We start from the raw sequence: 13,569 nt of genomic DNA on the forward strand, positions 1-13,569 counted from the left end.
TGCGAAAAGGGGGAAATTAACACGCCCCATTCAGCCATCTTTACAGCAGGCTGGGAACACCCCTGCATGGCCCAGCAGCCCAGGGCTTCCCTTGAGGGACAGTGCGCACTTGTGATGTAGCACAACCTTCCCTCAGCAGAGACCCTAGAAGGGCACGGCTGGGAAGAGGAACCCACCCAGAAATCCCAAGGACCCTATGCCAATACCAAGGACTTGTGGGTCAGCAGCAGAGACGATCTGTGGCAAAACTGAACTGAAGGTTTAGACTCTTGGAACAGCCTTAAATCTCCAGGAACACCTGGGAGGTTTGATTATTAAAGCTGCCCTGCCTCCCTAACTGCTCAGACACACGCCCCACATTCAGAGTGGATAGCACCAACAACACACCCAAACTTGGTGCATCAGTTGGACCCCACAAGAACCAAACCCCCACACACCACAAAGACAAAGTCAGGGAGAACTGACTTGAAGGGAATAGGTGACTCGCAGACACCATCTGTTGGTTAGTTAGAGAAAGTGTACACCAACAAGCTGTAGATCTGACAAATTAGAGACTGGTGTCTGAATAATCCTTAATATCCTAAAAGAACCCTATCTAGTAAAGCAAATGCCAAGAGCCGAAAAACAAGAGAAAATTTTAAAGCATAGAAAAAAACAGACGATATGGATAACCCAAACCCAAACACCGAAATCAAAAGATTAGAGGAGACACAATACTTGGAGCAATTAATCAAAGAACTAAAGACAAACAACAAGAGCATGGCACAGGATATAAAGAACATGAAGAAGAGCATGGCACAGGATATAAAGGACATGAAGAAGATCCTAGAAGAGCATAAAGAAGAAATTCCAAGAGTAAATAAAAAAAAAAAGATGATCTTAAGGAAATAAAAGAAACTATTGAGCAAATTAAAAAGATTCTGGATACTCAGTACAAGACTAGAGGAAGCTGAACAATGAATCAGCAACCTTGAGAACCACAGAACAGAAAATGAAAGAACACAAGAAAGAATGGAGAAAAAAAATTGAAAAAATCTAAATGGACCTCAGGGATATGATAGATAAAATAAAACGTCCAAATATAAGTGTCATTGGTGTCCCAGAAGGGAAAGAGAAGGGTAAAGGTCTAGAAAGAGTATTCAAAGAAATTGTTGGGGAAAACTTCCCAAACCTTCTACACAATATAAATCACAAAGCATAAATGCCCAGCGAACTCCAAATAGAATAAATCCAAATAAAACCACTCCAAGACATATTCTGATCAGACTGTCAAATACTGAAGAGAAGGAGCAAGTTCTGAAAGCAGCAAGAGAAAAGCAATTCACCACATACAAAGGAAACAACATAAGACTAAGTAGTGACTACTCAGTGGCCACCATGGAGGCAAGAAGGCAGTGGCATGACATAGTTAAAATTCTGAGAGAGAAAAATTTCCAACCAAGAATACTTTATCCAGCAAAACTCTCCTTCAAATTTGAGGAAGAGCTTAAATTTTTCACAGACAAATGCTGAGAGATTTTGCTAATAAAAGACCTGCCATACTTCAGATACTAAAGGGAGCCCTACTGACAGAGAAACAAAGAAAGGAAAGAGAGATATAGAGAATGTTAACAGACATATATAGAACATTACATCCCAAATCACCAGGATACACATTCTTCTCTAGTGATCACAGAACTTTCTCCAGAATAGACCATAGGCTGGTACATAAAACAAGCCTCAATAAATTTAAATAAAATTGAAATTATTCAAAGCACATTCCCTGACCACAATGGAATACAAATAGAAGTCAATAACCATCAGAGACTTAGAAAATTCACAAACACCTGGAGATTACAAATGAGGGGGAGATGAAAACATTCCCAGATAATCAAAAGCTGACAGACTTCATCAACAGTAGATCAGTCCTATAAGAAATGCTAAAGGGAATTGTGCAGGCTGAAAGGAAGGGACACTAAACAATTGACTGAAACCAATGAAGAAATAAAGATTTCCAGTAAAGATCACATGGTAAGTATAAATACCAATACTACTGTATTTTTGATTTGTAACTCCACTATTTACTTCTACAGGATCTAAAATACGTGAAGTGTAATGATAAATCAGTGGTTTTGGACTCAAAGTAAAATATGTAATTTTTGACAAGAACTACATAAAGGTGGGGGAATGGAGGAGTATAGGAACATAGTTTATGTGTCCTATTGAAGTTAAGTTGGTATCAAAGAAAAGAAGATTGTTATAGGCTTAAGACATTAAATTTAAGCCCCACGGTAAACACAAAGAAAGTATCAGAGAATGTGATCATAGAGATGAAAAGTAGAGTATGGGTTACGAGAAGTGGGGGAAGGGGCAATGGGGAATTAATAAGAAATGAGTGCAGGGTTTCTGTTTGGGGTGAAGGGAAATTTCTAATAATGGATGGTGGGAGGGTGATGGCATTGCAACATTGTGAATGTGATTAATCCCACTAAATGGAATGCTTGGGAGGGGTTGGAATGGGAAGATTTAGGCTATATATATGTTTCCACAATTGAAAAAAAAGACAGTCTAAATAGATAATGACAATTAAATGCCATAGATGATCCTGGATGAGATCTAAGAATTGAGGAGAAAAGGCTCAAAAGGACACAATAGGGATATAAGAAAAAAATGAAATATAGAATGTAAGCTTTATATCAATCTTAAATTTCTTGAACTTCTTAGCTACACTTAATGTGATTACACAAATGAATATTCTTGTTCATAAGAAATGTATATGTGAATTATATTATTTGTTCAAGGATGTATGCAACTTGCTCTCATATGTTCAGAAGACAGAGCAATAGATGATGGATGATAGACAGGGAGGGACAGAGGGAGAGAGGGAAGGAAAGAGAGAAATGGTAAAGTGACAAAATATTAAAGTTGGTAGATCGGAGTATTGGTGGAGGGGGGTTGGGGTATGCTGCAGTTCTGTGTATGGGGTTTATATTATTTTTGCAACTTACTGTAAGTTTGAATTTATTTCAAAATAAAAATTAAAAAAAAAGTCAGTTGTCCCATTGCAACTGGATGCTGGCTACCTGTTGAGAAGGATGATCTGTTCCCTACTTAACATCCCTCCTTAATGATCCTCCTTGCCTGCCATAACTACCAATTTTGTGCCTTCTATAAATATCATCCATTCTATGACAGTCCCATGTCTTCTGTTCAAATTGATAGAGATGAATATATTGAGCACTCATGTTTCTTGTTGCTATCATCTCAACAATGAATATAGTAAGAAGCCAAGAGGGGCTAAGTAAACTTTCCATGGTTTCTAGTAAATGGTTAGCATCCTAACCATTATAGTCTCTCTCCAGAACCCAAGTTCTTAAGCACCTATACTGTTCACAGATCTTCCCTATCCTCTTTTTCTAAAATAGTATCAAACTAGACATAGCTCCTCCAAGGCCTATATTACTGTTTATATTTGTTATCTGAATCTGACTTTCTAAAATTCTTCAGAATTGTCTCCTGTATCACAAGTACCCAGTGTGATTTTATTTGCACTCATTATTAAAAATGAAAAACAGTGTTCTGATTAGGGAGAAACTGAACTTGCCAGATGTTGAAATCAGCACATTCTTCATCATGCTAAACTTGTGTCAGTTTCCACATTGTGATTTGTTGATTGTATATTCTCCTGACTCTGTCCCAATGAATCTAAACTTCAGCAAGTCTTTTCACAAGGAATCTTGGGAAAGTTTTTCCTGTAACGAGTTCTTATCATGGTTAACGTGGACAACTAGAGATGATAGCTGAAAGGACTATTAATGGATTTGATTCAAGTTGGGGAGAAGTTTCCAGGACTGCTTAGCAGATGTCTTAGTTTGCCAGGGCTGCTTATGACAAATACCACATAGTGGGTTGGCTTAAAGAACAGGAATGTATTGGCTAGAAGCCCAGCATCAACGTATTGGCAGGGCTTGCTTTTCTCCAGAGTCTACGGCGTTCCAGCCATCCTCTGTCACAGGGCGATCTCTCTCTCCTTATGTCTGCTCCTCCGATTTCCATTGACTTATGGCTTCTGCTGACTCCTGGCCTTTACCCACTGCTGTATCCAATTTCCTTTGCTCATTGGGCTTCATCTATATGGACAAAGACCCACGCTGATGCAATTTGGCCTCCTCTAAATAGGATCGTCAAAGATATTCTTCACAAATGAGTCCACGCCTTAACGAATAATAACATCTTCAAAGGTCTTATTTTCAGGTGGGTTTACACCCACAGGAACACAGATTAAGACCTGAACATGCCTTTTGTGGGGGACATCATTCAATTCCCAGATGACGTTAATAAGTATATACTCATTTAATCTGGATGACGAGAAACTGGGGTGGCAATGACAGAGCCAGAGTGAAAATGGAACCGAGAAGCCTTTAAATGTGACTGATCACTAAGCAGAGCCAAATGTAAAATCCTGCACCCAGAGTAAAAAGGAACTCTTTAAAATGTAGCATGTGGCTTAACAGTAACGCATGGTAAAACAACTCAGTTTCAAGAACCACTCTTTTGAGTCAATGTTAGAGTGATCACACAAATTCACTGCAATATTAGAATGATATATTTATACCTGAATCCAGAGAAGTACAGTAGACTTGATATAGTCTCACTACATCTAGGGAATGGAGTTCCACTGTGGTTACTTCCCTTTAGAGAACACATACAGAGAATGTAGAAAGGAAAATAAAGCCACACACAAATGCGAATGATTGTAAAATATGAAAAGGTTTCTGAATTGGCATTAGTGCCACACAAGTTTCAACATTCAGGAAATTTATTCTGCCTTAATGTCACCACCTTGCAAATCCATATTTACAAATATATAGATAACAATGACAATGTATTTTTTGTTACTTGCATATACATTGTGATTTCTAATGAGATGCCGGGAATTTTCCCATAGAAATGGAAATATTCATTACTGTAAGTCATTGCTGGTAGAAATTCAGTAAATATTTCCTTTTCCATAGATAATAATGCAGGTATAATTTGGTACTATGATTCACCTGCCAGCTCTTTTATTGTCTCAGAAAATACCAAGAAATACATATTTTCCTCAAATAAAGATGATTCAAAGTCAATAAAAGTTTTCCTACAAAGGAAACATCAGACCCAGAAAACTTTACAGAGTAATTCTACCACATAATCTAGGGGGAAAAAAAATCTAAGTTTTCACAAAACTTTTCTAGATAATCAAGAGTGAACACATCCCACCTTGTTTTATGAGGTCAACATTTTATACTAAAACTTGGCCAGAACAATCCAATAAATAAAAAATTATGTAAAAACCACACTCAAACAAAAATGCTAAATATTAACAATTAAATAAAATGCCACCAATCCATATGCAGTAACATATAAGAAAGATAATACTTCATGAATAAGATGAGTTTATCCCAGAAATACAATGTTGATTTAATAACAGAAAAGCAATTAATATAATTTACCACATTGTTAAATTAGAAGGGAAAAGGCAGGTTACTGTCTTAATAAATACAGAAAAACACATTTAAAAATCCAATATCCATTTATGATTTTTAGAAAATGTCTTAGCAAATTATAAATTACATGGAACTTCCTTAACCTGAAAAAATGCAATTAAGAACAAACAAAAAATTTAGAGAAAACTTATGAAACCTAAAGGTGTAATGTTGAAGGCATTTTCTTTAAGATCAGGAAACAGATAAGGATGTCTGTTATCACCACTTCTTTTCAACCATCCACTGGTGGTTCTAATAGAACAGGGGTGGGGATGGGAGGAGAAGTAAAAGCAAAATAAGGGGAAAAAAAAACAAAAAATCTCATTATTTTTTGCAGATGATATAATTGGCTATATGAAAAATCCAAAAGAAGCCACAGAAAAATTAGGAAATTTAATAAGAAAATTTGGTAAGGGTTCTAGTAACGGTTTAATTAATTTTAAAAAGTCAGAAGCAAACAGTTGTAAATCAGTTTAAAAAGAAACATTTTCACTCACAACTAAAACATAAGAATATGTAAGGACTATTTCTATCAAAAAGTGTGCAAATCTATAATAGAGAAAATTGTGAAATTTTATTAAAAATCTTGAAGAATGACTTAAATAAAAATAGAAATAACCTGCTCCTGAAAAGACTTAGTTTTGACTCTGTTAAAGTACAGACTCTATGAAATTCCAATAAAAATCCCAAAATGGTTGTAGTGGGTGCTGTGGAGCTGTAGGGCCAGTTTAATGTGTCTCGGCAGAAGGTGAGAGAACTCATATAGAACTGGATCCTGAGGGTGCTGGCTGAAGTGTGTGAGAACATAATTCTGGATAACAGTGATTGTTTTCACTTGGGAGCACATTTCTTCATTAAATGATTTAATTCACTAGAAAGGACCCCAGGAGACAATGATAACAGTATGAGTCTTGAATGCCTGGAAAAAACAAATCCTTATCAATGAACCAGAAATGCTAGAATTACCATGGCAGGCAGTAGAGAACAGGGTCAAAAATTTCAGAGAAGTGGGTATTCAAAAGTGGTTATACAATCTAATGCTAAAAACCCTGCCAGCTGACTATATCCTCCAGGAAGACCTGGAAGACATTCCACTTATTAGAATAATAACAGATGTACTGGTGAGAGAGGCACACAGTACCACTGAGAAGCTCTCTTCATGAATTGCCATTAGAGAATAAAGCTCACTGATTGCAATGGGGATGATCCAAAAGTAATAGAGGCCAGGAGGCATGGCTTTACCATCTGAATTAAAGTGGGCGCAGTTCTCACAATAAATGGCAGGGTAGAGTGGCAGTCAAGAACAGGTATGGATATGGTTAATAGAAAACAGTGTCCCGAGAAGCCTGGGAGATGGACAATTTTATGACCCAAATCCATTGTCTTAAGCAGAGACTGGGTCACTAGGAGAGAGGATCCTGCAACATCACAGCACATTTACCCAGTAGTCATTTCTCCAGGTCTTTCTTAAAAGAACATGTAGTCATTTATCACTGGGAAAAGACGAAAATCCAAGCATTTTGAGGAGTGTTGGCTATAGCAACAGAGTTGACATTGATAGTAAGAGTCCCCAAATGGCCAGTGGTCCCCTTTTTAGGATGAAGGCATGTAGGAGTCAAGTAATAAAAGCAGTCTTGACCCAGAGGGTCTCCTGAGTCCATGGACCTAGCTGGTGGTCATTTCCCTCAACCCTGATTTTAAGATTGGAATAGATATACTTAGTAATTGGCATAATAGTCACATTTATTCTTTGATCTGTAGGTTAACACCTATCTCAATGAGAAAGTCCAAGTTGAAGCTGCTGAAACTTCTCTCCTTTCCTGGCCAAAATAGTAAATCACAGAAATATATTGTATCCTAGAGTGGTCAGAGATGTATGCTACCCTCCTAAAGTGTGCAGAGGTGGTGCTCTCCACCATATAACCACTTAATTCACCCATGTTCCCTCTACAAAACTAGATGGATCCTAATGGATGATAGAAATCTACTTCAGACTCAACCAAGGTTTATTCCCAATTGTAATTTCTGTGCTGGATGAGGTATGTTTTGCTAGAACAGATTAACACAGCTTTAGGTACATGATATCTCTGATTAACGTGTAAACACCTACCAGAGAGCATTCATTCTGCAAGTGCATTAAACCACCACATATACAGAAAGATGTAGCCAGTTGATCTCAGCCATCCTCTGTCATTGGCTGCCTCAGTGATAGCACAATGGACTCAAGAATGAATAGTCGTGGTGGCAGCAATGGAGGCAATGCAGGGTCCTGTGCGGCAATGCTGACTTAGCTACTACTGTTGAGAAATTTCCAGACTTCCAGCAACAAAAACCAATGCTGAACCCTCAATTCAGCATATTCCTCAAGGGTAATAGTCAGCCACTTGGTGGCAAGTTGATTACATGGGACCCCTTTCACTCTGGTAGGGACCAGCAATTTAACTCATCTGCAGTTGACACAGACTGTGTGTTTGGTTTGCCTTTCCTGTTCACCAGAGCTCAACCAGCACAAACAGAAGACTTGCAGAGTGATTTACCAACTCAGAACAGTGACTACTACTTAAGACTGTCTTTGACCAAGGGACCCACTTTACAGGAAAGGAGGTACAGCTTGGACACATGTCCATGGGATCCATACATCTTATCACAAAATGCTCTACCCAGAATATACTGGCCTCATAGAGCAATTGAATGGCCTTTTGAAGGTACATCTTAGGCATTAATTAGGTGAAGATACCTAAAAAGATGGGATGCCATCATCCTAAATCAACAACCACTTATTGGTGCTGTGTCCCCAGTAGGTAAAATACAAGGGTTTAGGAACCAAGTGGTGCAAGTAGGAGTGGCCCTGCCATCCATCACTCTTAGTGACTCACTTGGGTAGGTTGTGGTTCCTTCTCTGCAACCTTAGGCTCTGTAGGTATAGAGTTCCCAGTTCTCAAAGTGGGGATTCTTCCACCAGGGAAACCAGAAGAGTCTCATCAAACTTTGAGCTAGGGGTACTGCCCAGTCCCTGTGGGCTCCTTTTGTGGAAAGAACAGCAGACAAGGAAGGTGGGTAATTGACTCTGATCATCATCAAGAGGAGGTAGGGGTGCTATTTTGGGTTAAATTGTACCCCCCAAAAGACATGTTCAAGGCCTCATACCTGCTCTTGTCACCTTATTTGGAAATCAGGTCTCTGAAAATGTTACTAGTTAAGATGAGGCCAAACTGGATTAGGGTGAGCCCTATTGCAACATGACTGGTGTCCTTATAAGAAGGGGAGAATTAGAAAGACAGAAGAGGGGAAAGCGCTATGTGATGACTGAGCCAGAGAATGCCATGGATTGCTGCCAACCCAGATACCAAGAGAGAGGCATAGGACAGATTTTTCCCTACAGAATTTAGAGAAAGCATGGCCCTGCTGATGCTGTGATTTTGTACATCTGGCTTTCATAAGGGTGAGACAATAAATTTATTTTGTTTTAAGCCACCTGGTTTGTGGTACTTTGTTACAGCAGCCCTAGGAAACTACACAGGTGCTGTTATATAATGTGGGAAAGGAAAAATAAGTTAGGTGCCTAGACGATACACTGGAGCATCTCTTGTCTCTCCCTTGCCCAATATGGAGAGTAAATGGACACATGCAGGTGTCACGTCCTGAGAAGGTCATGATGACTAGAGTGTCAGACCAATAGGAGTGATGGTTTAGGTCATGCCATGTAAAAGCCACCTAGACCAGCAGAGGTGCTAGCCATGAGTGAGGTGAATCTAGAAAGAGTGGTGAAGAAGAATGATGAAATCAGTTATGTTCTTGCAACCAGCTGCAATGGTGGGGCCTGTAGTTAATTCTACTAGTCTTCTTGTAGATTTCCCACGGAAAAGAGACCAACCAGAATCCTGAAGAATCTCAGTGTAGTGCATGCTGTGGGCATGATCCAGACCCCTTCTTAAGGAGCAAAGCACTCATTCCCTGAGCTTCCTGGTATGTTGACAGAGACAATTTATAGCTCAGTTGCACTCTGTGAGAATTGCCTTCAGCTGAAGACTTGTTCAAGGTTATATCCCACTTGCAGGAGCAACCCACACTCAATGATTGCTGACTGCGGAGGTTGAAAGACTTGGCCTCTTTCACTCAATTTGATACATCTCTGAAGAGCCTTCCCAGCTCCAGAGCTCCGTCTGGGATACTCGGAGGCCTTTGCTGTGACTGCATTACAACTCAACTTCTTCCTCTGTTCAGTCCTGTTCCTTCACTCGGTCTCAGGTGTTGATCACAAATGCACTCCCCAATAAACCTCCTCTACACAAATCCCCCTTCTATAGTCCATTTCCCCAGGAACCCAAGCTAAGAAAAGTGTTTACTATGGAACTTGGAAAGCTGATCTCAAAATTTGTGTGAAAGAGCAACAGTCAGGAATAGTCAAGAAACTCCTAAAGAAGAACAAAGATGGGAAATGAATGGTGGTGTCGGGGGGATATCAAGACTTATTATAAAGCCGTAGGGAATAATAGAGTATAATTTCACCACAGAAATAAATAAATAAGCTGATTGAGAAGAATAGAGGATTGGACATAGATCCAAACATACATGGAAATTTGATTCAAGAGAGAGCGAGTGTCAGAGATCACTGGAGGAAGGATGGTCTGTTTAATAAATTGGGTTGGGAGAATTCTCTGTCTCACATCTGAAACAAATTATTGCAAGTGGATTAATGACTTAAATGAAGAAGACAAAACTGAAAAACATTGAGATGATAATAAAGGAAAATATCTTTATATCAGGGTAGGGAAGGATTTCCTAAACAAGACACAGAAAAGGATAGGCCATAAAGAAAAAGATTGATATATTTCACTATATTAAAACTAAGAATTTCTGATCATCAAAAGTAACCATAAACAGAAAGAACAAGTAATCCAAAAATTAAAAAAGATATTTGAAATTCATACAACTAAAAAGGATTAGCATTCAGAATATATGAAGAAATGCTACAGATGAATAAGAAATGAAAAATTCCATTTTTCAGAAACAAGATTAGAAAAGGCATCTTGTGACTTGAATAATAATCTCCCTCAAATAATTTGTAACAAAATGGGAAGTGTTTGAAAATGTATACCACCCAGCTAGACATACATGAGTTTATCCAGGGAAGGTGCGTACTGGGTTTCAGATTCTGAATATGGACTACCACTTACATTTTGCTAAGCTATATCCACTTCTTTTTACTTTTCCAGTGATGTCAATGCTCATTAAAAGCTCAGCTTTAAAAAATTCTTTATGTGTTATTTAAGTATTAAGAAAAATTGGCTTTGTTTCAGTCACTCAACTTTATTTTCAATTCTTAAACACTAAGTTAAAATTCTTCCACCAAGCATAAGAAGCAAGTGAGAAATATACATGTATGCATATATGTGTGAGTGTGCATTTTATATGTTTGCTTGTTATAAATATGTAGTATTTATTTTTAAAATCAGCCCTGAAGGAATTTCTGATCCAGAAGATTTGAAGCATGGTATAAACTCCCTAGGGAATATCAACTAGAAATGGATTATTTGGCCTGTTTCTCAAGGTAAGTTCTCACTCTCATGATCCAGTAATATCAAATATCAAATGTGCTGCCTCTTCTCTCACACTCAGTCCTTGGCAGGTATCACTAACTGATTTAGCATCTTTTTAAATAGGGTACCAACTTTATCAGAATCCCTTCCCACAGCGTGTTTCAGGAAGCTACTCCCAATTCATTAAAGTAGGCAAAATAGATGAAACTTATTTGGCATTTCTATACTAGACCAAGGACCATGATAAATAGACATTTTTCATTTTTCCTTTCCCTCCTCTACAAATAAGGCAAAGTGTTTCTTCCCCTCCATGGGTACCCCTGCTTGCATTCTTGAGCACCAAACCCCAGAACCGGAAGTACTGGATGGCCCACTGGCACACCCTGCCATCTTCTAATGCTAGAAGAGTTTGTTTTTATAAAAGCCAATCTTATTTTTAGTCCTACTCACTTTAGTCACTATAACCAAAATTATGTAAACTTTCTAAATAGACTAAATATTCTAAAAATATAGTAAAACACCAGCCTCCACATGAACCAAGTCACAATATGCGTGTCTGGCCTAAACCCACAAATGAGCATGATGGGAAGGTCATTTATCAAACTGCAGTGACCGTAATATGCTCCCATTGCTCTATCAAAAACAAATGCAACCAAACGGCTCTTACTCAAAGGGATCCAATTAGCATTGGGAAAGCATTTCTTCTCTGCATACCAATAAATACTTATCATATGAGACCCTACATTTTAAATTTAATAATTATATGAATTGTCTTTTGAACATTTTTCTATAACTTGGAAAATGGTGGAACTTTTTTACCTTTGCAAACTACCTTGAAGAAAAAAAATCTGGAGCTGTGCAAAAAGAATGTTTCAATTGATACATAATACTTACAATGTGGCTTTGGGTACTTTGAATCCTAAATGAACGACCTCAACCTTAGGAAGAATTGTGAAGACAAGTGCATTGAAGATTACAATATAGGTATAGTTTGACTATTTATTCACCACCTGCAAATATAGCTCCATAAAGCCCCTTTCCCTAAGTATTTCAGGTCATACCCACGAGCTCATGAAGGTGTCCTTTCAGCTTCCAGGCCTGCCTACTGTCGCTTTCTTTCTCTTCTCCTCCCGTAGCCATGCCTAATGGACATACCTCTACTGATGTCTCTGAATCATCTCTGCTAAGTGTCTTCTCTTCGCCACTTGCTATTGGAAAGGTAGCAAAGCTAAACTTTATACTTGCCACACTGTCTGTATTTACTTCAAAATATTTCAATATAGACAGTATGATGTGTATGTGTGTAACCAATCTTCCATCTTCAAGCTAGAGTAATTAGTAACAGTTGAGGTCTTCCAACCCTCAATTCACATTCATGAGTGGGTTAGTTACTCCTTGAGAGACTCTAGCAGGTATTCAATATCCAGAGGCAAACACAAAAGTACTTAAAATCTCTCCCATTGCACTCTCTGATTAGCTGTTGGAAATAAGTTTTCCTTGGTGAAATGAGCGGTGATCAAGATATGTGCTTAGCTAGGAAGATTAGTGTGGGCACCTTGACCCTGTCATAAATGGGGTGTAAGAATCCATGAGCTCAATAGCCTAATACTTTTGGAGTAAATAAAGCCTTGGACTGGAATTCCATATCCCACCACAACGCCTCCTCTCCACTGTCCACTGCCATCTTTCAGTAGAGGACTGTGCCAGTTTATCTGACTGAAAAACAAGTGATCCTGCAGCCAAAATATTTGTTTCATTTCCCTTGGGATAAACCTTTAAAGCAAGGTGATTTCAGAGTAGGAACTTCTGGGAGCTTTGAGGAACAGATTAGACTGTTTTTGTGCCTGCATACTAATAAATGCACATGTGAAAAGTTCAGTTTGAGACTTATTTCAGTATAATGTCATTGTGAGGTTTGGGGAGAAGAGTCAGAGATCCCTCCCACCACTAGCTGTTGAAGGCTACTGATATATATCAAAAGAACCAGAAATTGGCTTAGAACAGTTCTTGGCAACATCTGTTTGACCAGAAAAATTTAAATGAGCACAAACATCTATTGATAGCATGGCTGTGGGGAGAAAAGTGGAAATGAAAATACAGCCTGTTTTTAAAAAACAACTGACAATGTCTATTAAAACCCTAAATTTTCATATACTTCAACCCAACAATCCCACTTTAGGAACCTATCCTATGGATGTAAGAGCATGAGAATATGTAAAAGGATATAGGTAACAAAAATTTTTATTGCAGCATTGTTTGATGTGCCAAAAATTATGTGTAAGATGAGTGGCTGCCAAATGGAAAATGGTTTAAATTATGCATGGACTATTATACAATATTTGTAACTATTATTAAAGAATAATTAAGAAAGGTTACTGAGTTAAGGGAATTCTGAAATGTGTTGAGTGAGAAAAATGGCATCTAGGTAAGAGAGTTTAATATTCCATTTTAAAAATTAAACAATGATGGGAACGACATTATCAACATGGTAACATTAACAGCTACTGAAAAACTCTCCCCAGAGA

At 38.1% G+C, this 13,569-nt stretch overlaps 1 pseudogene; it reads right to left on the minus strand.

Annotated features, from left to right (window-relative positions):
- The window catches only part of LOC119535468, a 31,992-nt pseudogene extending 19,808 nt beyond the window's left edge, over positions 1–12,184 (minus strand).
- Positions 12,185–13,569: the final 1,385 nt, after the last annotated feature.

Source organism: Choloepus didactylus, chromosome 5, assembly GCF_015220235.1.
Source record: "Choloepus didactylus isolate mChoDid1 chromosome 5, mChoDid1.pri, whole genome shotgun sequence".
Taxonomy (NCBI): Eukaryota; Metazoa; Chordata; class Mammalia; order Pilosa; family Megalonychidae; genus Choloepus; species Choloepus didactylus.